Below are 19,126 nucleotides of genomic sequence, written 5' to 3' on the forward strand. Positions count from 1 at the left end.
TTTATATTTTTGGCAACTTTTACTTTTACTTCACTACATTCCTACAGAAAATAATTTACTTTTACTCCATACTCCATACATTTTCCCTGACACCCCAAAATACTCGTTACTCTTTGAATGCTTAGCAGGACAGGAAATGGTCCAATTCACACACTTATCAAGAGAACATCTGTGGTCATCCCTATCTCCTCTGATCTGGTGGACTTGCTAAACACAAATGCTTCATTCGTAAATATTCGTCTGTGTGTTGGAGAGTGCCCCTGGCTATCCGTAAATAAATCAATAAAACAAGAAAATGGTGCCGTTTGGTTTTCTTAATATAAGGATTTTTTCATTATTTTGAAAAAATGTATACTTTTACTTTTGATACTTAAGTATATTTTAGCAATTACATTTCATTTTCATACTTAAGTAAATTTAAATCCAGATACTTTTAGTCTTTTACACGTATTTCCAAGTATTATTTTACTGGGTGACTTTCACTTTTACTTGAGTCATTTTCTATTAAGGCATCTTTACTTTTACTCAAGTAAGACAATTGTGTACTTCTTCCACCTCTGCTTTCAGGCAGCAGTGTGCTGGGCTTTGCAACAACGACCACTACTGGTCCAGACTCCACACACAGAACTTAATGTCAGGGACTCATTTGCACATAACAGGCAAGAAGTGGAAATACGTTCAGTATACAGCACATTTTACTTCTGTTCTTTTTCTCCAAGTGTTCCAAATTGTTATAACTTTTTCCCTTATTGTGATGAGACAGGCATCTTGTTGGAAACATTTGTAATGCTATACCTTTATTTAACTAGGCATGTCAGTAAATAACAAATTCTTATTTTCAAAGACGGCCTAGGAACAGTGGGTTAACTGCCTGTTCAGGGGCAGAACGACAGATTTGTACCTTGTCAGCTCGGGGAGGTGAACTTGCAACCTTTCAGTTACTAGTTCAACGCTCTAACCACTAGGCTACCCAGGCATCAATTATATAATGCTATGTAATGATATGTAATGCTATATAATGATATATAATGATATGTAATGCTATATAATGCTATATAATGATATGTAATGCTATATAATGATATGTGATGCTATATAATGCTATATAATGATATGTAATGCTATATAATGCTATGTAATGATATGTAATGCTATATAATGCTATATAATGATATGTAATGCTATATAATGCTATGTAATGATATGTAATGCTATATAATGCTATGTAATGCTATATAATGCTATATAATGCTATATAATGATATGTAATGCTATATAATGCTATATAATGATATGTAATGCTATATAATGCTGTATAATATTTATAAACACCCATGTCTAAAGTGTTGGCCAAGCACTTAAATAACTTGGAACAAAAGAGAAGATTTTTGTCATACTCATCGATCTTTCTCTACAACACTCGTTTCCTCATAACTATTATGAACATGAAATGATATCCAAATGCTTACATAAAAGCATTTATCTTTCTCTTCTGATATGACTGGAGGTCTGTAGGACCCTTGAGAGGTGCTTGCCATTGCCTTTTTCCCTCTACCAATGTGATCCATTACAGTGTGTGGCATTACCCTCATCCAGAGCTGTGATTAATGTAGGAGTGATTCTGCCGCAAAAGTCATTTACATTCTAATCAATACCAAATGTGAAGGCATGGGAGAGGGGGCAGGATCTCTGTCTCTCTCTATCTCTCCATCTCTCTCTCTCCTCACACACTCATGTATGAAGTGTCTAAGTGCTTAACGTGGTCTCAGGGCAATTATTTTGTACGTAAATCTGTGACACTCCATTTAGTATGATATGTTAGGTTGCATTATGAATGGAATAGCAGTCAAACAATAGCATACGAATTAAAGAACATATAGTATCATACGTCTTACCTGGTCTTACAGTAGCATACGTGTGGCGCTGTGGTCTGAGGCACTGCAACTCAGTGCTTGAGGTGTCACTACAGACATCCTGGTTCAATTCCAGGCTGTATCACAACCAGATGTGATTGGTCGTCCCATAGCGTGGCACACAATTGGCCCAGCGTCATCTGTCTTTGGCCAGTGTAGGCTGTCATTGTAAATAAGAATTTGTTCTTAACTGACTTGCCTAGTTAGATAAAGGTTACATTTTAAAAAGTCAGTTATTATGCATCTTGGAGGACGTATAGTATCATACGTCTTTCTCCGAAACCAGATTTCTTATTGCGTAGTAACAACGAAGGAGAATTACGGGGAGAATTTACTTTGCTGGTCAGGTGAACTAATGACAAAAGTTAGGATCATTTACAGTGCCTTGCGAAAGTATTCGGCCCCCTTGAACTTTGCGACCTTTTGCCACATTTCAGGCTTCAAACATAAAGATATAAAACTGTATTTTTTGTGAAGAATCAACAACAAGTGGGGCACAATCATGAAGTGGAACGACATTTATTGGATATTTCAAACTTTTTTAACAAATCAAAAACTGAAAAATTGGGCGTGCAAAATTATTCAGCCCCCTTAAGTTAATACTTTGTAGCACTACCTTTTGCTGCGATTACAGCTGTAAGTCGCTTGGGGTATGTCTCTATCAGTTTTGCACATCGAGAGACTGACATTTTTTCCCATTCCTCCTTGCAAAACAGTTCGAGCTCAGTGAGGTTGGATGGAGAGCATTTGTGAACAGCAGTTTTCAGTTCTTTCCACAGATTCTCGATTGGATTCAGGTCTGGACTTTGACTTGGCCATTCTAACACCTGGATATGTTTATTTTTGAACCATTCCATTGTAGATTTTGCTTTATGTTTTGGATCATTGTCTTGTTGGAAGACAAATCTCCGTCCCAGTCTCAGGTCTTTTGCAGACTCCATCAGGTTTTCTTCCAGAATGGTCCTGTATTTGGCTCCATCCATCTTCCCATCAATTTTAACCATCTTCCCTGTCCCTGCTGAAGAAAAGCAGGCCCAAACCATGATGCTGCCACCACCATGTTTGACAGTGGGGATGGTGTGGTCAGGGTGATGAGCTGTGTTGCTTTTACGCCAAACATAACGTTTTGCATTGTTGCCAAAAAGTTCAATTTTGGTTTCATCTGACCAGAGCACCTTCTTCCACATGTTTGGTGTGTCTCCCAGGTGGCTTGTGGCAAACTTTAAACGACACTTTTTATGGATATCTTTAAGAAATGGCTTTCTTCTTGCCACTCTTCCATAAAGGCCAGATTTGTGCAATATACGACTGATTGTTGTCCTATGGACAGAGTCTCCCACCTCAGCTGTAGATCTCTGCAGTTCATCCAGAGTGATCATGGGCCTCTTGGCTGCATCTCTGATCAGTCTTCTCCTTGTATGAGCTGAAGGTTTAGAGGGACGGCCAGGTCTTGGTAGATTTGCAGTGGTCTGATACTCTTTCCATTTCAATATTATTGCTTGCACAGTGCTCCTTGGGATGTTTAAAGCTTGGGAAATCTTTTTGTATCCAAATCCGGCTTTAAACTTCACAACAGTATCTCGGACCTGCCTGGTGTGTTCCTTGTTCTTCATGATGCTCTCTGCGCTTTTAACGGACCTCTGAGACTATCACAGTGCAGATGCATATATACGGAGACTTGATTACACACAGGTGGATTGTATTTATCATCATTAGTCATTTAGGTCAACATTGGATCATTCAGAGATCCTCACTGAACTTCTGGAGAGAGTTTGCTGCACTGAAAGTAAAGGGGCTGAATAATTTTGCACGCCCAATTTTTCAGTTTTTGATTTGTTAAAAAAGTTTGAAATATCCAATAAATGTCGTTCCACTTCATGATTGTGTCCCACTTGTTGTTGATTCTTCACAATAAAATACAGTTTTATATCTTTATGTTTGAAGCCTGAAATGTGGCAAAAGGTCGCAAAGTTCAAGGGGGCCGAATACTTTCGCAAGGCACTGTATGTGAAAGGTTAGGGGAACTAAAACAACAAAGTTTAGGGGAATTTACATATTGGGTTAGGTGAATTGGGTTATGTTTAAAATAAGGGTTAGCTAAAATGCTACAGTTGTCCCTGACGCAACTCGAACACGCAACCTTTGGGTTGCTAGACGCCCACGAATCCTCCTTGACCAATCTCCCTACTTTCGTGTCTGTCTAAAGTAACTAGACCAGAGGGTAGGTATCATACATCATCTTGGAGGTTTTCAGAAATAAGTAAAGTATGTTTCATATGTCTCAGAGGCCAGGCTGAAGTGCTATGAGCCAATGTCATCCTTCACAAAAATATATAGATTTTAGTCCACTGGAAAATTCTCCAGATAAAGGGTCAACAACGTGTCATCACAGAGAGGATAACATATAATAGAAATAATACTCTATTCATAGGAAATGTAAGAAACAATATCCAGCGCACTGTTTTTTGATTGAAAGATATCCACTTCATTCACTCTACATCTTAAATTCAATATCATTGAAATTGTTCCTATTTAGAAGTGGTTTCCCTTTCAAGAAGAGATAAGTGCCAGGTGCCTATGCTGAATCTGCACTCACGTACAATAGATGCTGAGGCATATTAGACCTTAGTGTTTTTCTCTGGGAGAGGGTTTGGGGAGTTTGAGTGGTGAACCAGCTCTATTGCTGGTTGAGGGAAGGGGTGTGGCAGGGTGTTCCTACATGCCTACTCTCTGTCAGAGGAGTAATTGATGAGGTGTTGCAAAACTTCTGCCTGTGAGAGCTTCTTCCTAAAGAGTTGGGGCAAGAGGACAGAGCAGAGGTCAATTATTGCAGTTCTGAATGTAGAATTCAGCTAAGATCCACATGCATACTCTGTCGCATGCACGCACATACACGTAGAGAGTTCACTTTATAGAGATCATTATGCAGCATTGCAGTTCCAGCTATGTAGTGTTGTTTAGACTCTCCAGCTTCTGTATATGCTGTTGACAGAGCTCTTTTATCTGTTTAGACTACATTCTTCCCACTGGGCACAGACACCAATTCAATCTGTATTCCACGTTGGTTCCACGTCATTTCACGAAGTCGATTCAACCAGTGTGTGCCCAGTGGGTTGGGCCCTGCTCTGCCGGCACTATTGAAAATGACATCTTCGCATTTTGAGGAGGATTATAAATATACAAAGAAACATGCTTTGTCTCCACAATACACAGGCCAATTGTAAACGGCTCCATTACCGAAACAAGACATTCCTGCATCTGACTTCACAGCATGACTGATGAGATCAGCGGGCTAGCTAGTGTTAGCGTCTCAACTGCGGCACATGTATGTGGATGCAGACATAAACCCACAGGCTCTGTGGTGTTGCATGCTCCTTCTAATTATCCAATCTCTCTCTCTCTCTCTCTCTCTCTCTCTCTCTCTCTCTCTCTCTCTCTCTCTCTCTCTCTCTCTCTCTCTTTCTTTCCCCCCTCTCTCTAGCACACCTGCTGTATCGACAACTGACATTTACTCCTGAGGTGCTGACCTGTTACACCCTCTACAACCACTGTGATTGTTATTTCACCCCGTTGGTCATCTATGAACGTTTGAACATCCTGACAAACGATCTGGCCTTAATTGCCATGTACTCTTATAATCCACCTGGCACTGCCAGAAGAGGACTGATCACCCCTCAGAGCCTGGTTCCTAGGTTCTTCCTAGGTTCCTGCCTTTCTAGAGAGTTTTTCCTAGCCACCCTGCTTCTACATCTGCATTGCTTGCTGTTTGGGGTTTTAGGCTGGGTTTCTGTATAAGCACATTGTGACATCTGCTGATGTAGAAAGGGCTTTATAAATACATTTAATTTAATTTGATTTGATACCCTGCTTGTGATTTCATCTCCTCAAGGGCACTCGTTATGCTGAGGGAGGGGCCAATGTCACCTCCATCCTCAGCACAGAAAAGGAAACATTTAGAGAGAGGGCTGTGCCTGTATTTTGCTGTGGTTGTTGGGGTTGCATGAGGTGGGGGGGTGGTTGAAAAGAAATGACAAAATAACTTCATCAAAGCCAGATGGGTCGATCGCTGTAGCAAGAGGGTGTGTGTGTTTTCAGGGGAGGTTGGCTGAGGAGGCAGCCGCTGTTGTGCTGTTGTGTTCTTGTACTCCTTAGGACCCAGGGGAATCTCTGTCTTTCTGACATCTCTCTCTCTCTCTCTCTCTCTCTCTCTCTCTCTCTCTCTCCCCTTATTACTCTCCTATGTTCTTTGATCTGCTCTGCTCCTCTGTTTGGCACCAGCTGTTTGCCTCCTCCTGTGAGAAGATCCCTGCGCATGCTGGAAAAATTACAGAATTAATGCTGCAGAACAAACAGCAACAAAGACCAAACAGGCTGTCGGTCCATGAAATAGTTCTTCATCTGTTTTGAAAACAGATAAAAAGATAAACAGTCGGCAGATTAGAAAAAAGGAAGAGGTCTGTTTAAGGCAATTAAACATTGAGACATTAAATCCAGAAAGACTTCGAATCCAGTTGATGTATCTTTTATTAAAGCATCACAATAGGGCTTAAATACACCTTGCATATATTCCTGTGGTATATATTCTGTATTATTGCTCCATGTTTCTGCATGACCTATTCAATCAAAATCAGGTAACTTAAAACACCATTGTCACGCCACACACCTAGACACATGCACATGACAGACGTGTGGCTCAGTTGGTAGAGCATGGCGCTTGCCACACCAGGATAATGGGTTTGATTCCCACAGGGGAGCAGCACGGCAAAGAGTACAGAAATGTATCAACTCACTACTGTAAGACGCTCTGGATAAGAGCGTCTGCTAAATTGAAAATATCCATTTTTATGTGAGATCACATACAGTGGAAGAGGAGACGAGGAGAGATTTGGCACCTGTGTGATTTGTTAGCTCCTGAGGTGTTTTTCTCCCTCTATCTATCCCTCACCCTCTCTTCTTCTCCTGAGCACTCAGCTCCTCATAGCAGCACCATGACAGGAAGGAGGTTTTTCTTGGCAGCGTCTCTCTCTCAGCAAAACAGGCTTCAGTCTGCTGCTCTGGCCAGCTAGCACAAGCCTGTCAGGGGCCCAACTCTCTCCCTCTCTCAATATGTCAATATGTCAATATGTCTCTCTTGTCAACTTTTATACTTCCTCTTTGCTCACACTTTCATTACCGTTCGTTCAGCTTCACTCAATTCTCATTCCGTCTATCCAGGTCCGTGTTCCTCCCCATCATCATACTGTAGCATCAGAATCGCTACACGGTCACTTTCTGTGGGAGCGTTCTGCACTTAAAAAAAAAAATGTGCAAGTCACCAGATTCACAAAGAAGCTACTCTTTCATTTCCTGTATTCCTTCTCTTACTCTGTCTCTCTATCTGTGACTGTAGTGGTGTGTCCTCTCTCCCTCTCCCCCACTGCTCTGCTCTGTGCTGGAGTGGACCTAAGCCTTCAGAGAGGCTCCTGTCCTGCCTGACTCACAGAGAGATGGCTGGGAGGGTGTTTGGAAAACAGCTAACTGGTGACAGATTAAGAGATTTGGGAGGTAAGCGTCCCACAGAGGAAGTGCCCCCAGTCATGGATATGCTGTCATTGCTGTTATTCATAAATATATAAGGGATTGAATCAGCTAAATTAGCGAAAGTTCTACCCCATTTTACAAAGCAAGCGTTTGTCCAACATCACCCCTCCCTAAACCTGGGAAACTACGCTATTGATGGATTTTTTTTGCCTGACCAAGTCCAAACTAGGTTGTAACAAGGGCTGATGGATGATTTGAACATAAACAGTAAAACCCGCAGATGATTTACACTACTTGACGAAGATTAAGACATTTGAAATAGTCTGAGGTCCGGGTATCCGGTTGGACGTTAAAAAAAAAGTGCAAAATTAATTACGTGGAAATTGTTTAATGCTGAACTCCTACATAAACAGAAATGACTCCTATATAAACAGAAATGACTCCTATATAAACAGAAATGACTCCTACATAAACAGAAATGACTCCTATATAAACAGAAATGACTCCTACATAAACAGAAATGACTCCTATATAAACAGAACTGACTCCTACATAAACAGAAATGACTCCTACATAAACAGAAATGACTCCTACATAAACAGAAATGACTCCTACATAAACAGAAATGACTCCTATATAAACAGAAATGACTCCTACATAAACAGAAATGACTCCTATATAAACAGAAATGACTCCTATATAAACAGAAATGACTCCTATATAAACAGAAATGACTCCTACATGAACAGAAATGACTCCTACATAAACAGAAATGACTCATACATAAACAGAAATGACTCCTACATAAACAGAAATGACTCCTACATAAACAGAAATGACTCCTACATAAACAGAAATGGCACCGGACTGATGGCACGCTCCTCAGGGCGAGTGCGGGGAGCCGGCACAGGACTTGCGGGCTGGGGAGGCGCACTGGAGGCCAGATGCGTGAAGCTGGCACAGGTTTCATCAGACTGCTGACAGGCTCTTCAGGTCGAATGTTGTGCAGAACACACCTGACCAACATCTCTGTCCTCTCTCTCTCCCACTTCCAGATTTCCCAATTCCTGGTTGGATTTTTCTCAGGTTTTTGCCTGCCATATAAGTTATTTTATACTCACAGACATCATTCAAACAGTTTTAGAAACTTCAGAGTGTTTTCTATCCAATACTAATAATAATATGCATATATTAGCATCTGGGACAGAGTAGGAAGCGGTTCACTCTGGGCACGCTATTCATCCAAAAGTGAAAATGCTGCCTCCTTTCCCAAAAAGGTTAAAGTTCTTTTAGCTCTAAATACATATCACATTGCATCCTAAAGCGATGGATAATTATGTATGTTTTTAATGGATTACATATTTCACAAAAGTCATCGCTGTTTCAAGTTTCTGGGTGTTTCTGAGTGCTTGATGAGCGATAGGACTGCAACTCCTAAATGGATAAAAGCATATAAAAGAAGGTGACTCTGATATAGAGGAAACTAGATCAAACAAATGTTGTTTAGAGTAAAATGATGGGAAAATGTCGGATAGAAAAGGAAGAGTCGTAGATGTTACATTTTTACATTGGGAGGGAAATCAGACTTGGCGTTGTTCAGGTTTTCTTCTAAAAAGACCTAACTGACAAACATTTTGATTTGATTTATTAGGATCCCCATTAGCCGTCGCCAATGGCGACAGCTAGTCTTGCTGACATCCTACCAGTGGAGGCTGCTGAGGGGAAGAAGGCTTGTCATAATATCTGGAACGGCGCAAATGGAATGGCATCAAACAAATGGTAACCATGTGTGTGGTGTATTTGATACCATTCCACCTATTCAGCTCCAGCCATTACCACAAGCCCGTCCTCCCCAATTAAGGTGCCACCAACCTCCTGTGGGTCCAACACATATAACGAAAAAGACATTACAGACAAAAAACTTGACAATTTACATACATTGTAGACCGTAGATGCTGTATTGGATAATTAGTTCTTCCTCCCACAAAGGTACTGAGCCATTTATCGTCCAACTGTCTGGTACATTGGTCATATTTACTAACTATATATATCCCTGCTCTTATCTTTAATGGTTATAACAAACAGGAAATCACTCAGCTTTTAAGTATAATAGTAGGTAATGATTACATAGGATGCAGACTCTGTTGAATACCTAGGCTAAAGGGTACATCGTCTGAAGTCAGAGCGAGACAGAAGCTGAGTCAGAGAGCCGTAGAAAATATTAGTGGTTGGTCCCAGTGAAAATATGAACTGACCTCTCTATCTGGGACTGAGGAGTAGTGCCCTGCTTTCCACCTTGAGTTATAAGCATGCACCACCTGTATCAACCATCCTTGAATACCTAATACCCTCCTTACCATGAGGCAACATACAGATGCTGGATCTTAACTTGATCCCTCTTTTGTCGCAGAGAATTTTCCTACTGCATCAGGATATTCATATGAGCTTCATGAGTCCCTGAAAAAGAGCAGTTCTCTTTCTCTCCATGTGGGGGTAGTCGAGTCATTGGGATCAGAGCTTGCTATCAAAATAATATTCTCTCTCATTTGCTCAAATGCTAGGCCTAGATCCTATTACTGCAACATTCAAATGCATTTGAAATGCAGCCGTACACATCAACAACTGTCGTTTTAGCTTAATAACACAAGATAGATATTGGTTACCACTAGACTACAACATACAAGTGTCAAGGGTATGCTAAGATAAAAATGTAGTTTAATTGTGGCCTGCGACGGTCTGACGGTTAGGGTAGCTACTTTCAGCGTGCACATATAGTCCTACTGTGTCAGAGTGTGTTCACTTCTGGCCCACCCCTCCCAGGCACAAATAACTTAATCCCCTTGATTTATTTACACATTTCAAATATGGACAGTCCAGGGATATTTTACCCCGATCTTGATAAGAAATGGCCATACCAGACGTTTTTGGATAACATAACTAGGAGACTAATAGAATACTACCAATATGCTACACCAACATTAGTTTCTATTCGTACAAAGTGTTGGGTAAATTGCCACTGTAGGTGGCAGAGCGCGGCAGATGTTTATTGAGCCTTTGCAGAAGGCAGGAATCGTGATCACAGGCAGACAATGGTCAAACACAGGTCGGTAGTCAAAAACAAACCATACCTCACAACCATACAAACAGAAAGAATTGAACTAAATAGGGAGCTGACGAGCCCAGGTGGGAAACGAATACAGGTGAAATCAATGAACAAAAATGAAAGACAGGGCTACGTTCCAGAACACAAAGAAACAGGGCTACGTTCAAGAACACAAAGAAACAGGGCTACGTTCAAGAACACAAAGAAACAGGGCTACGTTCAAGAACACAAAGAAACAGGGCTACGTTCAAGAACACAAAGAAACAGGGCTACGTTCAAGAACACAAAGAAACAGGGCTACGTTCAAGAACACAAAGAAACAGGGCTACGTTCAAGAACACAAAGAAAAAGAACACCAGGTTGACTAAGAAAAGAAAAGCAGAACTTTACAGTAGGTAAAGACAATTAACAATTAAATACTTTATTTATATTCTACGGAATGCTTGTCAAATAGCTCAATTGCCCATAGTCTGTTCAAAAAGGAATAAATTGTTCAGATTACAATACCAACCAGCGAAAGAACATATCTTGAAATATTTTGTTATTTTGTTGCGAGCACGACTAAGGTAACATCTTTTAGGGAGCGGCAATGAGGTGACCGATAATGGTTGCAATTGAGATCAGCTATATGCAGGTGAATTTAGTGCATATTGATGGTTTAATGAGACATCAGCTAGCAATAATTTAGTGTCGTTAGCCTGTTCATTGTAACAGAACGAGATGTGTGAAAACCCATAATAGGCTACAGATTGTGTGTCTCTGGCTGAGTTGATAAGTTGATTTGGGCCATCAGTTGATTGACAGATGTAGGCCTACTGTAGAACGATCAACTTTCCTCCAGTATGGATACTAGTCCCACGTTGTATATTTAACATGGTTCTGGTCTTTGGTGTGGATCGAAGCTGTGAAGATGTCTATGCATTTGAGCCTATCCTTGGATGATTTCATTGAACTTATACATGTTTCTTTGACATGTCAAATATCAGACTATTCAATTTACTTCTTGAAAACAAAAAAACGAAATGACCTTGTGTGCTTAGTGTAGGCTCAGGTTAGTCCGTATGTCGCCCTACACCGGGTGCAAAAACAGGATGCTGCTTAGACCACTGCACTACAGCAGTTCACAATGCTCTTAGCAAGCACTAAGAATACAAAAAATACGGACGATACATAGGGCGTCATTTTTTGTTTGTTGTTGCCTTCCCCAAACCATAGCCCTAAACTTAACCACTTGGAATGAATGTCTACACTGTTGCCTTTGAGTTGTTTCTATTTTTAACCCTGTCACCATACTGAATTCACCTTGCAACCACGCGGAATTAATGCGTAAATAATAGACAGTCATCCGAGAGTCAAAGGGCAATGGGCCAGATTCAAACCCATGCTGACTCTGTCATATGCGTGCCAGGGTCAGTGGCTATAACCGCTGAACAACACAGGCACTGAGAAATACATTCATTTATTCTGCCTATTGCTTGCCTTTAGCATAGTATTAAATTTGACCTAACAAGAAATACATCTTCCCCCTACAAATATGTCAATTTATTATAATTCACATAAGATTTAACACGAGACGCACTATAGCCTGCATGTAACCTATAAAGTGGTCAAATTAAGAGCCAACATCTGTAAGTTCTAACTATTCACTCCCATTGCACCAGGCAGCATACAGATACAGTATAACCTGCTCTCTCTCTACTAGTCTACCTGTTTCTCAGTCTGCTATGTGTGAACATTTTGATGGCGTGCAGATCTAACCTGACAGCATGATGGAGGCCTTCATGTCTTATCTTTAGGCAGTCTGGGCTGGGGTGCTATTACCAGCCTGTCCTTGGGAGCCAGACATTCATCTTCTCTAAGAGGCATGACATGGCCAAATGAAGGTGTTGATATAATGGATGAGGCTGGCTGCATGGCATCACAAGGTAAGGCTGTACCTGCCTGTCCCTGTCTGTCACATAGGGCACATGGTGACGTGGCCTCTGCTGAGACAAGACATGAGACAGGCCTCAGAGATGTCCTGAGAGGGTAACCTGAAGGTGACCTAACAGCCTCTAGACATGCTGAGGTAGCATGACCTACCTAGCTTTAAAGAAAGGGTTCAATTTACTGTTGCTGGTAGAATTGTGGCAGTGAATCTGGCTGTGGAAGAGAGCTACTCGCTAATTCTTCTTTACCTGCTTCATATTGTATGCTGATGCTCGGGACTCAAGGTCCAGTATTTTTTTTATAATTGCACAGGGAGAGTAGGCATTGATGGGCGAAAAATCCCTCTGAAGAAAATCCAATCCTATTTTGCTGTGATGCATAGGAAAGTAGATGTTAGTCACAGTCTAGCTGGGTTTGATCAGTCCATTCGTCTCATTGCCCTCTCTCTGTCAGAGGAGCTTAGAGGAGCCAAACTTTCTCAACACCCTACCCAGACCCACCCAGCCACCCAGAACCAGACCCAGCCAGACAGACCCACCCAGCCACCCAGACCCAGCCAGCCAGCCAGACAGACACACCCAGCCACCCAGACCCAGCCAGACAGACCTACCCAGCCACCCAGACAGACAGACCCACCCAGCCACCCAGACCCAGCCAGACAGACAGACCCACCCAGCCACCCAGACCCAGCCAGACAGACCCACCCAGCCACCCAGAACCAGCCAGACAGACAGACCCACCCAGCCACCCAGCCACCCAAACCCAGCCAGACAGACAGACCCACCCAGCCACCCAGACCCAGACAGACAGACCCACCCAGCCACCCAGACCCAGACAGACAGAACCAGACAGACAGATAGCCCTGCAGCTAGAATTGCATAGCAACAGCCAACCATCTGGACCAGGAGGAGGTCCTTGTCCCAGCCAAACAACATGGAAATGCATTTATTTGGCTTAACCTAAAGTAGCAGGCATAGGAAGATGCCTGAGCGGAGTCACAACCTCCGTTTTTCAGTGGACCGAAATGATGTCCAAGTAGGTTGGAAGAAGCTCATATCATCAAGGACAAGCAGGCTGCAGGACACACATGTATCCAATTCCCTCCTTCTCTGTCTCTGACGTTGAGGATGGACAGGCAGCCTGACACGTGCTCTGGTGGACGGGTGTTTGTCTGCAGCATAGGGCCAGACGCTGCCTTGTCTGCTTCTCTGATGGAGTCAAAGCCCAGAGCTGATTTAATTGAAGTGGGCAGAGTGAGGACAGAACGATCCTCCCCCACCCCCAACCACCACTACATTCCTTCCTCCTGCCTGGCAATAGAGAGATGTAGAGTGAGTCCACTAATGGTACACCAGCTGGATGGAGTCTCCATCAAACTACAGTTAATTATTCAGCTTCCAGAGGGTTCTCCCCAAATGATTTAAAGGCCTGCTAAGGCAGTGGGAGGAGAAGGAGGAGGAGAAGAAGACGGGTCCTCCAGTGAAGTAGTCAATGTTTTCTTTAAGAGTTCCACCAACCTCCATCAGTCCCATAGCGTGGAATATTAATTACTCATCAAGTCTGACCTGACCTAAAAAACTATATCATGAATCGAAGTGGAATTGAAATTAGGCTTACTCAGCTTTTGCTCTAATCTGCCAGTTTCTAAATATCACCACAGTGCTGGTTAAAGCGTCCGATAGAGTTCAAAGCTGCGATACCGCACAGTCTAATGTGAAAAATGTCCGCGACTCAACAACAGACAATTAAATGAGGTTATTAAATATGTAATAATGGGCCTCCGGACAACTATGAATTGAGTTTTACAGATGAGAGACCAGATATCCCTGGACAATTCAGAGCAATGTGAAAGATGGAAACCTAGTTGATAATGAGGAATGTAAAGCACAGTTCCGTCATGTAGTTGAAGACAGGGTGGATTTAGCAGTCCTTCTGGGTAGGTGTCTTGGCAGGGTTGACTGATTGAAATTCCATGTCCGTATACATAACACTCAATCCGTGTCCACTCAGCAAAGAGGGAATAAATCAGCTCGTCCCGGCCATCCCTCAACAGGCCCCCAAAAGCCTTTAATAACAAGCCCTAGCTGCCTGCAGAGCCGAAGCCCTGATTGTTTTGAGTGAAAACAGATGTGGTTTCTTCACATCGCTGGAGCCTCAGCCTCTGCCTCACTGGTGGAACGGAGCAGGCCTAGCTCTGTAACAAGGCCCGCCATGTTGTCTTCCTCAAACATCCGGCCGCTGGATGAGCCCAGCTGACCCCTTGCCCCATCTCCTCCTTCGTCTCCCCTTTGCCTCTCCACATTGCAAAAAAATAAACAATTACAAACAAGACGAAAACAGACTGTTTCTTCCCACAGCCCTCGTAAAGAAGACAAGAGAGTCTGGGTGAGCACATTCATGCCCGAGGCAATGATGAAATAAAACACCAGCACCATGCCCTTAATGTGCGCCAAAACGCCTGCCATGTTTATTACATCTGACCATCTGGGTTTTACACGTGCATGTCTGCTGGACACAGCTCCACACAGCTGCCATGCAGTCACATACAGGTCAGAGGTCACAGTGTCAGCCAGTGGGTTATTAGAGGCAATCAACTTAAACGCCTATGACACACAAGTGTTTAAACGCACCGAGCAGAGCAAGGTAGCTTACCTCTGATTTGGAAATTTGGGAAATATAAATGACCCTCTCTTTTTTTCCCCAGTTTAATCACTGCTCATTTATTTCCTGTTAACTGTAAAAAGGGCCTCATGGGGAGACAAATGCCTTTGCAGCGAGGGAACAAACCAACAGTGTCTCCCGCAGGGTCCTCAGTGACTGATATTTTTCAGTGAATTGTTTAAACAGTCTCAAATGTCCCCCCCCCCTCAAATGCTCCCCTCCCTCGTTGCACATGTGGTGTGTGTCCTGCGGGGCCCCTGAATGCTGGTCAGGTTCCCCTGCGGCCCAGAGGCTTTAATCAAAGCAGGACGGGAGGGCCTAGAATGGACCCTCACACCGCCCTGCTGCCTATCCTGTGACAGACATGCAAGGGAGTCCAACCCTGCCCTTGAGCGCCGAGCCTGGATCGCTTTTCCCCAGTCAGGCTATTTCCTTTCTCTGTCTCTGTCTCTCTCTGTCTCTTTCTGTGTGTATCTCTCTCTCTCTCTCTTTCTCTCGCTCTCTGACTCAACCATTGGGCATCACTAACAGTTTGGTCTCACCCAGCTCAATGTTTGCCGGCTGAGTCAGGAAGGAAATATTTACCAAGAGCTAGTGTGAAGAGGTCACGACCTCCAGGTCAGACTGAAGGTGAGGAAGTGGGTGGGGTCATGTATGGAAGTGTTTATGCACATCACTCATAGGAGGCCACAGGGTATATACCTTTAGAGGCTATCACACACATTTTCTTACATTATTCTAGGAATGTTTTATTTCTTGCTATATTAGTGTCCATTGTGCAATTGTGCAGAATGTTTATTTGCCCTATGAAACATTTGGTTTGAAATCAACCAAGCTTTGAGTGGAGTTGCATGTACCTATTAGCTTATTACAGAGGAAATACTACGGGATGAAAGTAATACAGTCTTACATTTAAGCGTTGGTGGTATTTTCCTTGTATTTTCAAATTCCAAGTAAAACATCTGTATTTGCTGCTAGTACTGACCTTAGAGAGCCTTTTTATTTCTCTATTTGGTTAGGTCAGGGTGTGATTTGGGTGGGCATTCTATGTTTTCTGTTTCTTTGATTTTGGCCGAGTGTGGTTCCCAATCTATCGTTGTCTCTGATTGGGGATCATACTTAGGCAGCCCATTTTCCCACATTTAGGTTGTGGGATCTTTGTTTGTTGCATGTGTTGCACTCCGAAGCTTTACGTTCGTTGTGTTGTTTATTGTTTTTTTGGTGGAACATTTAATAAAGAAAATGTACGTCTGCCACGCTGCACCTTGGTCCCGTCATTCTACCACTAACGACAGACGTAACAGAAAATCCCACCAAAAATGGACCAAGCAGCGTGGCCAGGAGGAGTGGACATGGGAGGACATTCTGGACGGCAAAGGATCCTGGACGTGGGAGGAGATCCTGGCCGGAAGGGATCGCCTCCCGTGGGAACAGGTGGAAGCAGCGAGGGAGGCACGGCGACGAGACCAGGAGTCATCCAGTGACGTTCCGCAGTCCGGAGCCTCCAGCGGCGGTCTGCAGTCCGGAGCCTCCAGCGGCGGTCCGCAGTCCGGAGCCTCCAGCGGCGGTCTGCAGTCCGGAGCCTCCAACAGGGGTTCCCAGTCCAGAGCCTCCCGCGATGATCCACGGTCATGTTCCACCGGCGATGATCCACGGTTCGGTTCCTCCGGCGATGATCCATGGTCCGGAGTCTCCGGCGACGAACTACGGTCCGGTTCCACGGAAGCGGAGGGATCAGCTTGCGGAGCGAGGGCTACGTCCCGAACCAGAGCCGCCACCGAGGAGAAATGCCCACCCGGACCCTCCCCTATATATTCAGGGGTACTGTCACGCCCTGACCTTAGAGCCTTTTTATTTCTCTATTTGGTTAGGTCAGGGTGTGATTTGGGTGGGCATTCTATGTTTTCTGTTTCTTTAATTTTGGCCGAGTGTGGTTCCCAATCAGAGGCAGCTGACTATGGTTGTCTCTGATTGGGGATCATACTTAGGCAGCCCTTTTTCCCACATTTAGGTTGTGGGATCTTGTCTTTGTTTGTTGCCTGTGCTGCACTCCGAAGCTTTACGTTCGTTGTGTTGTTGTATTTTGGTGGAACATTTAATAAAGAAAATGTACGCCTACCACGCTGCACCTTGGTCCGGTCATTCTACCACTAATGACAGACGTAACACACTCAGACTCTGCTGCCATAGCAGCGGATGCTATTTTAATATGGCCATGGAATTACTAATTACAGATAACATTGCTGGATCAACAGAAGAACTCTAGTACAGCATATGGGTCCATTACTGGGATGATTAAGCTTTTTGAAAATGGAAAACATTTCTCTGGGTTATACAAGCATGAGGGTGGCATGACCTCGAGAGAAATCTATTTTTCAAGTCACTACAATGTACCAAAATGAAAAGAAGAAAGATGACATATTTGTCGAGTGAAGAAAAAAATGACCAACTATACAACTTTTTAAAGAAATTCAAGTTAAACTTTCTGGTAGTATAAGACAGGGTTTCCTAAACTCGGTCCTGGGCATTTGTGAAGTTGTTTGACTTAACTAATCCAAGTTACCATTTGCAATATTGACTTTGGCAGATGCACGATTGGGGTTTCATAGTCTCCTTTGGTCCACAGTGCTGCTGCTCCTTCTGCAGTATGATGTATCGCTTAGTTGGTGAATCATTTGTCATTGGCCGTCACATTATGGGATTTCAGAATCATCTGGGAATTAACAGGATGTGTGTGTGTGTGTGTGTGTGTGTGTGTGTGTGTGTGTGTGTGTGTGTGTGTGTGTGTGAGATGTAGATGTGTTGGTGAACTGATGCTCTATCAGGGTACTGTAGTCACAGCCAAACTGATGCTCTACCAGTGATAATGCATTCACAGCCAAGCCATCCTTCCCCTCCCTTCTCAGGCCAAGACAAGGCGATTTAGTTAATTGCGTAATTTGTGGATTGAAATATTACACAGGGTATGTTCTGTGCCGTTTTGAGTGCTTTTCCAACTTGATGGTTTGCTGCTGAATGAAATCAACCAATCTTTGAGTGGAGTTGCATGTACCTATTAGCTTGTTACATAGGAAATACTACGGGATGAAAGTAATACAGTTTTACATTTAAGTGTTGGTGGTATTTTCCTAGTATTTCTATATTCCAAGTAAAACTTGTGTATTTGCTGCTAGTACTGAAATGTTCAGTGTCCCTGGATGACCCACTCGGTCACGCCCTGACCTTAGAGAGCCTGTTATTTCTCTATTTGGTTAGGTCAGGGTGTGATTTGGGTGGGCATTCTATGTTTTCTGTTTCTTTGATTTTGGCCGAGTGTGGTTCCCAATCAGAGGCAGCTGTCTATGGTTGTCTCTGATTGGGGATCATACTTAGGCAGCCCTTTTTCCCCCATTTAGGTTGTGGGATCTTTGTTTGTTGCATGTGTTGCACTCCGAAGCTTTACGTTCATTGTGTTGTTTATTGTTTTTATTGGTGGAACATTTAATTTAAAAAATGTACGCCTACCACGCTGCACCTTGGTCCGGTCATTCTACCACTAACGACAGACGTAACACACTCAGACTCTGCTGCCATAGCAGCGGATGCTATTTTAACATGGCCATGGAATTACTAATTACAGATAACATTGCTGGATCAACAGAAGAACTCTAGTACAGCATATGGGTCCATTACTGGGATGATTAAGCTTTTTGAAAATGGAAAACATTTCTCTGGGTTATACAAGCATGAGGGTGGCATGACCTCGAGAGAAATCTATTTTTCAAGTCACTACAATGTACCAAAATGAAAAGAAGGAAGATGACATATTTGTCGAGTGAAGAAAAAAATGACCAACTATAAAACTTTTTACAGAAATTAAAGTTAAACTTTCTGGTAGTATAAGACAGGGTTTCCCAAACTCGGTCCTGGGCATTTGTGAAGTTGTTTGACTTAACTAATCCAAGTTACCATCCGCAATATTGACTTTGGCAGATGCACAATTGGGGTTTCATAGTCTCCT

This window comes from Oncorhynchus tshawytscha, linkage group LG33 (assembly GCF_018296145.1).
Source record: "Oncorhynchus tshawytscha isolate Ot180627B linkage group LG33, Otsh_v2.0, whole genome shotgun sequence".
Taxonomy (NCBI): Eukaryota; Metazoa; Chordata; class Actinopteri; order Salmoniformes; family Salmonidae; genus Oncorhynchus; species Oncorhynchus tshawytscha.